The 11,824-nt window shown below is 40.3% G+C and overlaps 1 protein-coding gene across 9 annotated transcripts in view; it reads right to left on the reverse strand.

The window, feature by feature from the left end:
* The window catches only part of WIPF3 (WAS/WASL interacting protein family member 3), a 38,705-nt gene extending 27,740 nt beyond the window's left edge, over window positions 1-10,965 (reverse strand). Inside the window, exons 1-2 of one of the 9 annotated variants that reach the window (XM_051808324.1) lie at window positions 10,519-10,965; window positions 7,750-7,826 (exon numbers count right to left, since the gene is read on the reverse strand). The gene's annotated coding sequence lies outside the window, so the exon portion shown is untranslated. The other 8 variants (XM_051808325.1, XM_051808321.1, XM_051808329.1 and 5 more) reach the window with 8 other exon arrangements.
* Between the last annotated feature and the right edge of the window lie 859 nt (window positions 10,966-11,824).

Here is an 11,824-nt window from a genome sequence, read left to right on the forward strand (position 1 = left end):
TAAGCAAAATGGTTTCTCCTACTCCTCAGCATCAGCTTTGTGGAATATAAGAACTGTAATTCAGAAATACATTTACAAGGACTTGTTATAGTTTTTGAGATGTTTTAGTTCTCACAAGTCAGTGAACTTCTCATCAGTCAGCAAATATTCTTACTATTCTCTGATCTCAAAACAGCTGGTCTTCTTTTGATCTGTTGGTAAGGATAATTCTAAAACTGGTAATTTCAAGCATCACAGATCGTTTCTGGCATGTTCACACAGTCCTTGCTTGAATAACAGCTGGGTTTAAGAAACACAGTGCAGTCCTCAATGTAGAACCCAAGGGCCTGATTTCTATAGGCCCAAATAAAGTCTCCACCCAGACTATAATTTTGAAGGGTCAGACAAGACATAGGAGGTGTAGATCTTTCTTCATGGACGGCTCTCAAGTCTTGTGCTGGATTTACCTGTGGGAAACACAAAACCTCTTTCTAAGCTTTTCTGTAGATTTGATCTCGTTTTACCCAGCTACCAGATGTACATAAGCTCTGATCCAAGCACTTCCCAAAGGTCTCCTCCTGAAGTATCACTGCCACAACCCCAGTCCTGGGCTCACACTAAGACAAAGTCCTGCTGGGAGCACAGAGCCGCACTAAGAAACACTGGTTTTTGGACAGCAGCTCACATGTCTCCTGCCACAGTGACACTCAGCAAAACCACCATAGGTCTGCCTGCAAAAACTATTCTAAAATACCTTTACCCATCGTGGAAAGTGAAGGCATGAAACAGCTGTATCTTCAATTTATTACAATGTATAGATGGGGAAAAGACAGAGGAAAAAACTAAACCCCAATTATACACAAAAATTAAACACAAAAATGCATTTATACACAAAATTAACTAGTAGCATTTTTTAGATTAGTAAAGTCGTTAGGTCTCTAGGTGGTATAGTCAATAGCACAAAACAACACACAGTTGGAACTGAAAATGGGACCCTTTTAATCAATTTAGAGAAAGGACTGTAAAATAATTGATTCATTATTACTGGATTTGCAATCACTGCAGCTGCACACCCTGAGGTAGGTATTACAGCTTTGGGGAAATGTACAGACTTTCTCCCTTCAAAGTGAAGGCTGGTGTAGATATTTCAAAGGTGTGCAGGAAAGCTTATCTGTTGGTCTTATTTTCTTGATTAAAAACTGAAGGTAAAAAGTAGACCACAAACTCTGGTTTTATCTTTTAACCAGCTTTTATATAAACAAATATGATTTCCTCATAAACAGTACTGTTTGGAGATATAGCTTTTAAGTCCTTGCGTTTTAACAGAAAACTAAAATAATTTTAAAATTACATGTGAAAAAACAGCATCAATAAGCATCTGCTTCACTTTCATGACTTGAAAAGTAGACAGCTAGCCTAACCGTGTCCCTGTTTGCTCCTGTGAAATGTCACTGAGTAAAAGTTGAAATCACTGGTATGAGCACTCCACAGATCTTTTAAAGACAGTACAACACCTGATACAGAGAAGAGAAAAAGCCCAGAACAATAGATGTGTGTTACACAGATCAATTATCCTGCTGTCATATCACACAACTGGAAATGACTTGGATAATGCTTCTGTTTGGAATGAGCTGGTTTAGACTGTAAGTATAACAGAATCAAACAATTTAATTTTTAAGCATTGGATGCTGCATTTATTTCTTCTTTTTAGTGTGAACGACTTTTTGTGTGTAGAGAACTTAACAAGGAAGAATCAACACCTCTGAATATCCTGTCTCTTTTCTGCCCTGCAAAGATAACCCCATTCACAAAAACCTCAATAGTCTCTGCTGTATTTGAGACATTCAAGAGTAATGCAGAAGTGTCAAACTGTTAGAACCTTCTTTTAGAGAAGAAAGGCAAATACTCATATACATACCTATCTTACTATATCTATATTTAAACTTTCACATGTTTATTCCTATGGCTGACTAAGAAAACTCCTGCTTTTCACCATCTCTTAGTAGACAGTACCTGAACTGTATACAACGTGAGAGAAATTTCTGCTCTCAGTCACCATTTACGCCACTGCAACTAAAGGAAGGATCTGGCTTTTTCAGAAATGTACAAACCTTGAGGACTCTTCCTCCATTAAATACCTGATGAAACACTCTTAAGCAGCATTTGTCTACACAGAGTCTGTAGGATTGTCTCACAGCACGTAGCAGTATCCTGAATTTAAGCCAAGGACTGTAAGTTCATCTCATCTTGGACTATTTCCACCAGGCAGTTAAGGGCTGCACCTCCTTTCTGCCTAAAAAAAAACCCAGCATGACTCTTATTCTCTCAGGAGCCTGATAACACTGCAACAAACTGTCTGGGGTTGCCACAGCAGAGATTACAGGAATTTAGGGACACTTTGCTTCCATGTGTGCTGTGGGCAGATCTCTGCTGGGTTCCCTATGGTGCTGAGACCAGAAATTTAAGTGCTGTGCCTTGACAAACCTCCCTTCAGAGGCAAAGCTGTGCAGATGACTTCACATCCCTATAATGACTATTTCAGGGTGTAGCTTCCTCTGCTCCATGGGGATCTGTCATAGAAGATTGATTGCTGTAAGGGAGCAGAATAAGAGAATTCATCATCCTCCTTTAAATAAGGAGTAAGAGAAAGGAACAACACACACAAAGAAGAAATATATTGTGCCTATTGTAGCATTAACCTGAAATTGGAGAGTCCAAAGACAAATGAGGTAAATTAGAAGCAATTAGGACTTGCACAAAGACATAACTTTGCAAAGGAAACAATTTATACAAAGGGTTTCCTTGAAATTAATACCGTATCATCCATGCAAAAGCAGACATGGCCTGTTTCACTGCCAGTTATACAAACAGTGGTGAATTTGATATACAGTCATTAGCAAAGTTAACCATTAGCCTAAGCTAAAGAAAGTGAAGCTCAGTGGAAGTTCAAGGTCACTGCCACATTCTGAAGGCAACTGTTTATTATTATACTCCTCAAGAGTTTCAGTGTCCACAGCACTCGAGCTCTCTCAGTAAGGGCAATTTGATGTTCCAGGTTAACACTTGAAAGTTTTTCAGCCTCTGCCAAGTAAATAGTGTGTTTTCACATAATTATTAATGATACATTTCTTTATAGGTATTCATAAATTAATTCACCATTATTTGTATAATATAGAATTATTTGAAAAGTATACCTGTACACACAGAATGGTTTTCACCAAAAGATATCCTCATGTTTTTTTAACCAATTCCCTCAACAGAAGAAAGTTCTGCTTTCCAATTAAGTAGCTAGTGTCAAAATGGAAAATGCAAACAAGGCAGTATTAAGCATCTCGCTTTTCTATATTTGCTGTAGACAATTCAACAACTGTTTTCAAATGCCAGTCAAGTGAAAAGAATTTGCAAACATTGGTATTGGAAGACTACAGGACTTTGAAAATCCATGCCTGAAATAATTCTAAAATTTTCCCTTTCAACCATACGATGTTTTATCAGAGATCCTGTTTTCACATCTTTCCATCTTGAAAAAAATAATTTGTAGAAACCTGTACGTGTGCCGTGTCAGGCTGATACCTATCAGATTAGGGAACAGTCTAATACCAGCAATGCAAGGAAAATGAATCTTGAAATTCAACATGAATCATTCTTCCTTTCAGTACAGTATGAATATCAGGCCCCAGCACAGGGTCACTGTATGTGATAAGGAAATTTGTCTTTCACAAGAGATGTAAAACATGATGATCTGGTCACCTGCAGGAATAAGTTGCTGGGGAAATCCTCATCTCAAAGAAAGGATGGGAAGCTTTTATCCTGGTTTTCAGCAGTTGTGATTAGTTAATTCCCCTTCAAAATCAATTTCCAGTGTTAAAAATGTTAACCCTAGTGGTCTAAGAAATTAAAATATAACTTCTGAACATGCTTACACATTCTCACTTAGATGCCCTTATCTGTCAATCCTCTTGAAACCACTATTCCATTTCAATGACATAGTTGATATCTTCATCTTAGATATTCTTTACACCAGGGTAAGGTTTCAATACTTATAAGTAAAATGTACATAAAGCCCTCTGCTATTAAGGAAGGCTTGCTACACTACCATAATACTGCTTTTTTTTTGTATTTTAACTAATTCATTCTTCTGAAAAAATAAAATGCAAAGTGTTCTCACTGTCCCTTAAGTGTCAAAGCTGATGTCAAACTTCCTATGTGCATGAAGGTGTAAATATGCCTTCTTGTACAGAAAATTGTTAGCTGTTTTTAAAGGCAATGCACAAAATATCTACTTCCAGACTTATATCAGTTTACTCAGGACAATAACTTCACTTTGTGCAATGAACAACAAATTGCAGTTTCAACTGCAACAACAACAAAAAAATCCCTGACAAAAGATGTTTTGATTTGTAGCGCTAGTTCTGAATTGCTAATAAAACAAAGCTCTCAGAAGTTCTACCAAATTTTACCAAATTGAAGATTCATCCCTTTGACTTATTAAAGGACTTCAGCTGTAACTCTTTGTGACAGTCATTTTACTCAGAGAGGAAATTGAGATTGATACCCACCTTTACACACAGCATAAGCAATGAACACCAGAAATCCAAAAATACTCAACTAACTTGGAAGAAGGAAAATAATTCTAGGTATTAACGTCAGTGGAGTATTTTTTGCATTTGCGTCTGTCATAGACACAAAGGACCAAAGTGGTTGTCTACAGTTTTCCTTCTTTGAACAGGTAGATCAGAATCCACTCCCAAGGATTCTTCTAGTGCAACCAGTATTTGCTACCATCAGACCAAGCAGGGTAAAGACAAGTATTCACTCATTTCCGCTAATTCTGGTGTCAAGTTTTATGCTGGTTTTGGACTCCAGCTTTCACTTTGCTCAGTCTGGATCTGGCCCTTCCTCTATATTTCACTGTGAATATTTCTCCTCTTTTCTAGTGGTTTACCAGTCTCTCCATTCCTCCTCTCCACATTCGTCTTTGTCCTTCTCACCATTCACCTCACATGTCACCTGCTGCCAAGGCAAGGCAAGGCAAAAGAAGCCATTTCATTTAAAATGTAGAGTCATCTGCTCTGGCGAAAGAAACACGGCACATGGTACAAAAGTACCTAATTCTGCATGATACTAGAGGCTCAGCACAGGTTGCTAGTACTGAGAAAAAAGAGAAGAAATGCAGAACTAGGCTGATCCAGCTCTGAAAACAACAGGAAATGTGATTCTAGGAGGTATCAGGAGGTATATCCTGACTAGAGCTGGTAAGTATTAAGGCCAATGTGCAAAGCTCCACCTGATGGATTGGATAAAAGACTGAAGTATTAGAAAAAACAACCAGGTAAAACAGTCTGGGCAGAGGAAAGGAGCAAAGCGACCACAGTATACTCATTCTGCAGCTACACCAGGCCTTTACAGCTTCTGGTACAGCTTGTTCAGAGCAAGCTCAAGTACCCCCACATGGCACTACATCATTTGTCCTACTGTTAAGTCAATGTAAACTCATGATCACTTGATCCAAGAATATTTTGTACAATCTGCTTTTGCATAATTTCCTTGCTACTTAGTAGTTTCAAGGCTAAATAAGGCTTTCATTCTGCATTAAATGCCCTGTTAGGCCCCACATCCATCACTCACATGGTACACTACAGAGGTACTCTCCACCCTCTCTGCCAATCTACTAATTTAGGGACTAATTCATCTCTTATTATTTTTTTATGCTAAATTTTCCTTTATCTTCAGTAGAAGTGAGGTCAATTCTTTAGGGTTTAATTCTGAAAATACTCAAGGAAATACAAGCTGCAGCAAGAGAAATAACATTACTAACTTGTGACGAGCTGTTCACACTCACACAACTGACCACTTAAATCAATTTTCTGTCCAAATCCTGGGCAGAATTTGACAGATATTTTTGCAGCAATTCACGCATCCCCAAGAGGAGCAAACATTTCCTCTGAAAATAAGTTGCTAAAAACCCAGTTCATTTTCTTGATAGGTAAGCCTGGCTTGCCTTTTATGCACCTCCTGATTTTCTTTATGTGTCTACTCAACAAACCCAGCAGATCGATAGATTTTAAACAGATATGGTGTTATTTCTTTTCTTCTTTAGCATACAAGAAAGCGTAACCGACTTGGACAAAAGCCCAAAACCTGTCAGGACTATTTTGTATACAACCAGTAGCACTCACATATATACATTTTTCCTTGCACAAAACTGTGACAGTTAGGAAAGCAATAACTTTATACCTTTCAAACAAGAGGATACGAAAGAGAAACAAAAGACCCCAAGACTTCCCTTGTGATCCAGTACCATATTCTGCTCTCCTCTTTTTTCCTTTTTTGTTACATATAATGAAGAAAGAAAAACATGATATAGCAAGTGGAAAAAGTTCAATGGTACAATAGTCATTTACAGACCTGTGTATAGCTTGTGAAAGAGACCAACACAAAGGGGTTATTATCTCTCAACCTGTTCATTCACTTTGTTCATTTTACCCCTCTCTTATGAATCAAGCAGAAGCAATGCAATTTCTAGCCAACACTTCCATTTATCAAGGCAGATATTCTAGTTGCCAACAGTGTAAATGAAGTATATAGCATATCCATTACATAGAAGCTGCAGAGCAGACACACAGTTTTAGTTTTCTTAGACACTTGTAAGAGCAGGGTCAAGACTGAGCAAGTGCTTTCATGCTGAATTTTCTGTTCTTATGTTTAGTGAACTTAATCTTTCAGGGACCTTTGGTCCAGTTTTCCTCTGCTTTTCACTTTATCACTTATACTATACCTATAGTATAGCTGTTATGTTGCTCTCCTCTGCCTGGACTGGCTACAAAATGACACCATTCAATCACAGAGGGTTGTAACAGCAGTGAAAGATGACACGGAGTCAATGAAAAGAAGAATCAGGCTCTCCATGTGTGATCTTATTTGAGAGAGAGGTATTTCTGGTAGTGAAATCCATTTCAGCTGTTATCTCAATTACCATGGAATGAAAACATGCTTTTCACACCTTATGAAAATCCTTTAGCTGTTTCACATAGTTTTGAAGCAATCCAAAGGCAGCTGTCATGTATGTAATACTGAATAAACCCACTCGATGATCTCAGAAATCAAATTAAGGTGGGCATATTAAAAAAAATACAATTTTGTCTAAAAATACAGCCTCTTTCTCTCCAGTCTGGAAGCCCCAAGGACATTTTTTCTGTTTGCACTGTTTATACCTCTGTTCACCCTGACTACAAAGCCACTGGACAAACTTGATGCAGAATGACCACAGATGAAAATGCAACTGTGAAGTACCGTTAAGGTTTTGCTACTATAAGTCATTTTTCAGAAAGCTTCAGCCTTTCAAAGACAGTAACTACTTTGTGTAAGAACACAAACTAATTGAGGAAGATCTGTAAGAACAGTGGTAAAGGCATTACAAAAAGCTGCATCTCAAAACGGCACTGCAACCACTAGTAACTCGGTGTAATGTGAGTACCAAAGACTTCTAGATAAAAGACTTCACTAGATACTATACTTCATTATTGTGTTTATTAAGACACTAATTTTACATATCTTCTGAAGAAGACTGGAATCTTTATTCTGGCACAGCAGAACCTAGTATCATTTTTCCCAGAGCTTCAACTTTTCATCTGTGATCTCATTTATTAGACCTTACATGAACTGCATGAAATACCCACATAATAATGCAGCAAATGCTCACACATATCCAGGATCAGTAACTTATGGAAATCAAGGGTAAGAGAGCTAACTGAGCCTGTCCGGTCTCACCTGCTTTTGAAGACTGAACTGAACTTGTCCCAGTCACTGAGCACAGAGAAGAAAAGCTTCCACAAAAGCAGTTGCTTCTGAAAAATATTGTAATTCTTATAGATGAGTGATGACTAACAAACATACAAAGAGATTTCACACCAATATTTTCAGTGATTTGTTTCTCTTTGTAGGTAAAATATTTTAAAATATTAATATTAAACTATTTAATACTTGACATCAGCTAATATATATTTTCAATATAACAGAAAATAGTAAATTATGTTATTTTACTTTGAAGCTCTTAATATCTATTAAAATGTGCAAATATTTTTCTATTTGTTATGTCTAAGACATTGTTTTCTATTCAAGGTCTTCTTTTTAGAGGACAACGAGTTTCCCAAAATACTGATCTCATAAAGCAACAAAATTACTAAGTATAAAGAGTATGAGGATCTGGCTATGTTCTGTTAAGACATTCAGCAAACACTGCTGACTTTTATGATGTGATTACCGAGATGTTACACTGCTATGTTTTGATTTGTTGTTAAAAAACAACTTTCTGCAAATTCAGACTTAGTAGTCATTATTTACAGAGTCCGAGCATTGATTGTACATCCCTTACTGGAGTAACTGAAATTGAGATGTTACAGTATCTTTATTATATTTCCTCTTGGAAGTGCCAATGGAGAGAGAGAAAAAAAGAGCAAGTTGCTTTGTATTATACTACATGACTTGATAAATACAGTAATATGTTGCCTTTTTCAATGCAGTACAATCACAGAATCTGAATTTCAAGTGCTTCTCAATCATTTTCAGGAATAGATCCAAACCAGCAGTAACTTGAGAACTGCAGCTAATGAAATAAGCATTGCTTCTGCCCCTAAGCAACCAAAGCCTGTATGCAAAGCTGATCAAACTATTTATACACTCCAGTCTTTAGAGAAAAATCTATCCTTGATTAATAAAGAAAAATAAGTTTCATCCTTTATCACAAGTTGGTACAGGTATCTACATTTTTGTGCAATTTTGTATGCCACTTTGCCACTATCAATAAGATGTTGTAAATAACACTTAAGAATGTTTAATAATGATGTCACTATAACATCAAGAGTGGTTGCATGTTGGCTGCTAAGCCCCATTCCCTAACCTATATCTTCAACAGGAAAAGCATCAACTCCTACAGAATTCTTTCTGGTTATGAATCTAACCCAGATTTTGTCCCTGTCATCTACAGCAAAACAGCCAAAGTATCCCATCAGTTTAGCAAAACAAACTTACACAATCTGCTTTATAAGTCCCACACTGAGCCTCTCATATGTTATCTTGCACATGGAAGCCGGTACCTGATGGCAAAGCAGACTCAATCTTTCCACTGCACTCCGGGCAATGTCCCGTACGAGCCGTGGGTGGCAGCAGCGTCTGCACCGCCTGCACATTCCAGCCGGGACACTGTTTTGGGTCACAGGTTCGCGCAGTGAACGGGAACCATCCCCACGCACACATACCTAACAAGTGTCCCAGCTCTGACTGCCATCACAGAATAAAGTTATATTCATTTCCGTGATCATCTGCCCTGTGGCTTGTCTTTCAGTACAAAGTACTCGAACTGAAGACGTTAAAAGTGATGAAACAAACGCACGTTGTTAAATAAACAGGAACTTGTGCTGGATATACAGATGGAGAAACTGAAAACACTGATAGTATCAGGAAGCAGTTCAACGATTTGATTCATGCAGCATGCGCAAAAACAGGTATCGCTGTTATCACAAATTCAGTCTGAATCAGGAGGAGCACTTGCAGACTTTAGCCCATAAATTCAGACTGTCAAAAACCCGTTCTGCGTTGAAATCATCAACCTTTATCTTATACCAATGTCTTATCTCCTAAATCAGGCTTATTTTGCTATCTTTCAGAAACCTTACTTAATAATATTCCACTTTCAGAACAAAAGAAACCACAAAGGCATGCTGGTCTGATGTGTCCTTCCTATTCTGAAATTCATTAACTTCTTGAGCGATACAAACCCACCCTCCCTCCATACCGCAGAGATGGAAGCTGTCACATAACCCACTTCTGCTATGCCTTTGCAAACTCCGAGCATATCTAAAGAGTAATAACAACCCCCCCTTCACATCTTTTACCAACACGCTCCCTGCTGCTCTGCATTAGCGCCAACAGGCTTATGCAAAAGTGACGAGATTTTAGTCTCATTTTTATCCATGTTAATTATTATTACACCTTTTAGAGCTTCTTTCTAACACTTCCCCAGCATTCCCCTTCCAATATGTACTTAAGTATTTAATACACAGTAGCTTTTACAATCGCTCAGCCCCGTTTTCTCAGGTGACCTATTCCAGCACATCTACTGCAAGGACGAGAACTAGGAAAAAAAAAAGTTCTTCCCATCCACTGCCGCCTGAAAACAACCCATTTTTCCTCTGCTTGACAAAACAGAAGAGCAGCACCACGCACAGGCTGTGCCTGACCTGCAGCCTCGCTTCCTCCGCCGCCGCCGTGAGTAACCCCATCTCAGGGGCGCGGGTGTCCCCGCCACCCTGTGCCCTCCCGGGGCCGGGGACGACCCGCGGCACCAAGTTTGTCCGCTGAGTCCTCCCGGCCCCCGCAGCGCGGGGGGAGCTCCAGCCCCGGCCCCCGCTATCGGAGGGCAGAGGAGGCGGCCGCCGCGCCCCCACCCTGGCGCTCTCGGCTCGCTCGGACAGCGAGGCAAGTCGGGGGCACCGGGGGCTCCCACCCTCGGCAGCAGCAGCGCTGCCCACCCGTGCCCACCTGCTCGGCGGCCGCGGCCGTCGGGGCTCCTCCCCAGGCAGAGGGTGCCAGGTACGGCGGCCTCCCGCCTCCCCTGGCTGGGGGGCGGGGGCAAGGGGCGGGGGTAGGTGGGGGGAGTCTTAAGATCTTGAGGGGAAAAAGTCCGCCGCTGACTTCAGGAGGGAATAACAATAAATATCTTTTTTTAAAAGTAGTGATTTAACACACACACTGCCCACCCGCGGGCCCCACCTTCTATCCCCACCCTTGGGAGCGCGGCGGCTTTTGCGCGAGGGTGAAGTTCCAGGTGCAGCCTGGCACACCCTCCCACGTGTTTGTACCTTGGCAGAGCCGAGGCTGTTTTTAAAAGTCCGCGTGGACACCAAAATGCTCCCCCGTGGCACGGAGAAAAGATGCCACTACCCTGTCCCCTTGCCAAACCCCATCCACCTGCAGAACCGCTTCTGGCCAGCAGCTTCGCGAGGGCCTGTGCTCGGAGCTGGCTGTGTCCCCTTGTTTTTTGTGCCCTAGATTGTGCACTAGAAACAACTGGGGGGAAAAAAATTACTTGTTTTCTTCTGGCTTTATTTCAATGCTGTTTGCAGATGGGAATGTTATGGCCTCGCCCTAGTGAGCCTTCCATGTTTCTGTCAGGGTGAGGGACTTGCTGCGAAGGGAGCTCCTGGACAGTTGGAGGAATGGAGCAGCCCCAGTTTGTCATGCACAAGTGCCTCAGGAATGAGAATGATGCTGAATAACTTAAAAATCCTAGAGTGGGTTCTGGTCTGCCCGTCAACCTTTGGATGGTCTATTCCAGTGGCTGAGAGGCAGGCCCATCTTCACTGGATTTCTCTGGAAAACCTTTTTTGTTGTAGAAATGTAAAATTGGGTTTTTCAGTGCCCTGCTCGATTATAAAGCAGTCCAGACAAATCAATGTCACTTGGATTCAAACGATGGTAGTCAGCCTGAGGTTGGTGGAAAGTCAACAATGGGCTGTGGCACCTCTGCTCATCAGGGCAGGGGCACAAAAATCAGTGCTCTAGATCTCCATGTCCTGTCTGTCCAGGGGTGTGAGTTTGATTTATTGTTCTGAAAATATCCTACTGATTGCTTGTCAAACTAAATAATTCTCAGCCCTATGTGTCTGCCTCAGTTGCTTCTACAGCAGTCAGGGAGCTCTAAAACCATTTCCGTCTGGTCACTAGTTTGAACCTTAAAGCACAAAACAAAGCCAAGAGGGTCAGAGGTAGTGCCCTAGAAAAATAAAAATGTAAGCATTTACTTTAAAAATATATATAAATAATACCACACTTGAAAACAGGTTTC

This window comes from Manacus candei, unplaced genomic scaffold (assembly GCF_025592945.1).
Source record: "Manacus candei isolate 608988 ecotype Guabito, Panama unplaced genomic scaffold, ASM2559294v1 h1tg000072l, whole genome shotgun sequence".
Classification (NCBI taxonomy): Eukaryota; Metazoa; Chordata; class Aves; order Passeriformes; family Pipridae; genus Manacus; species Manacus candei.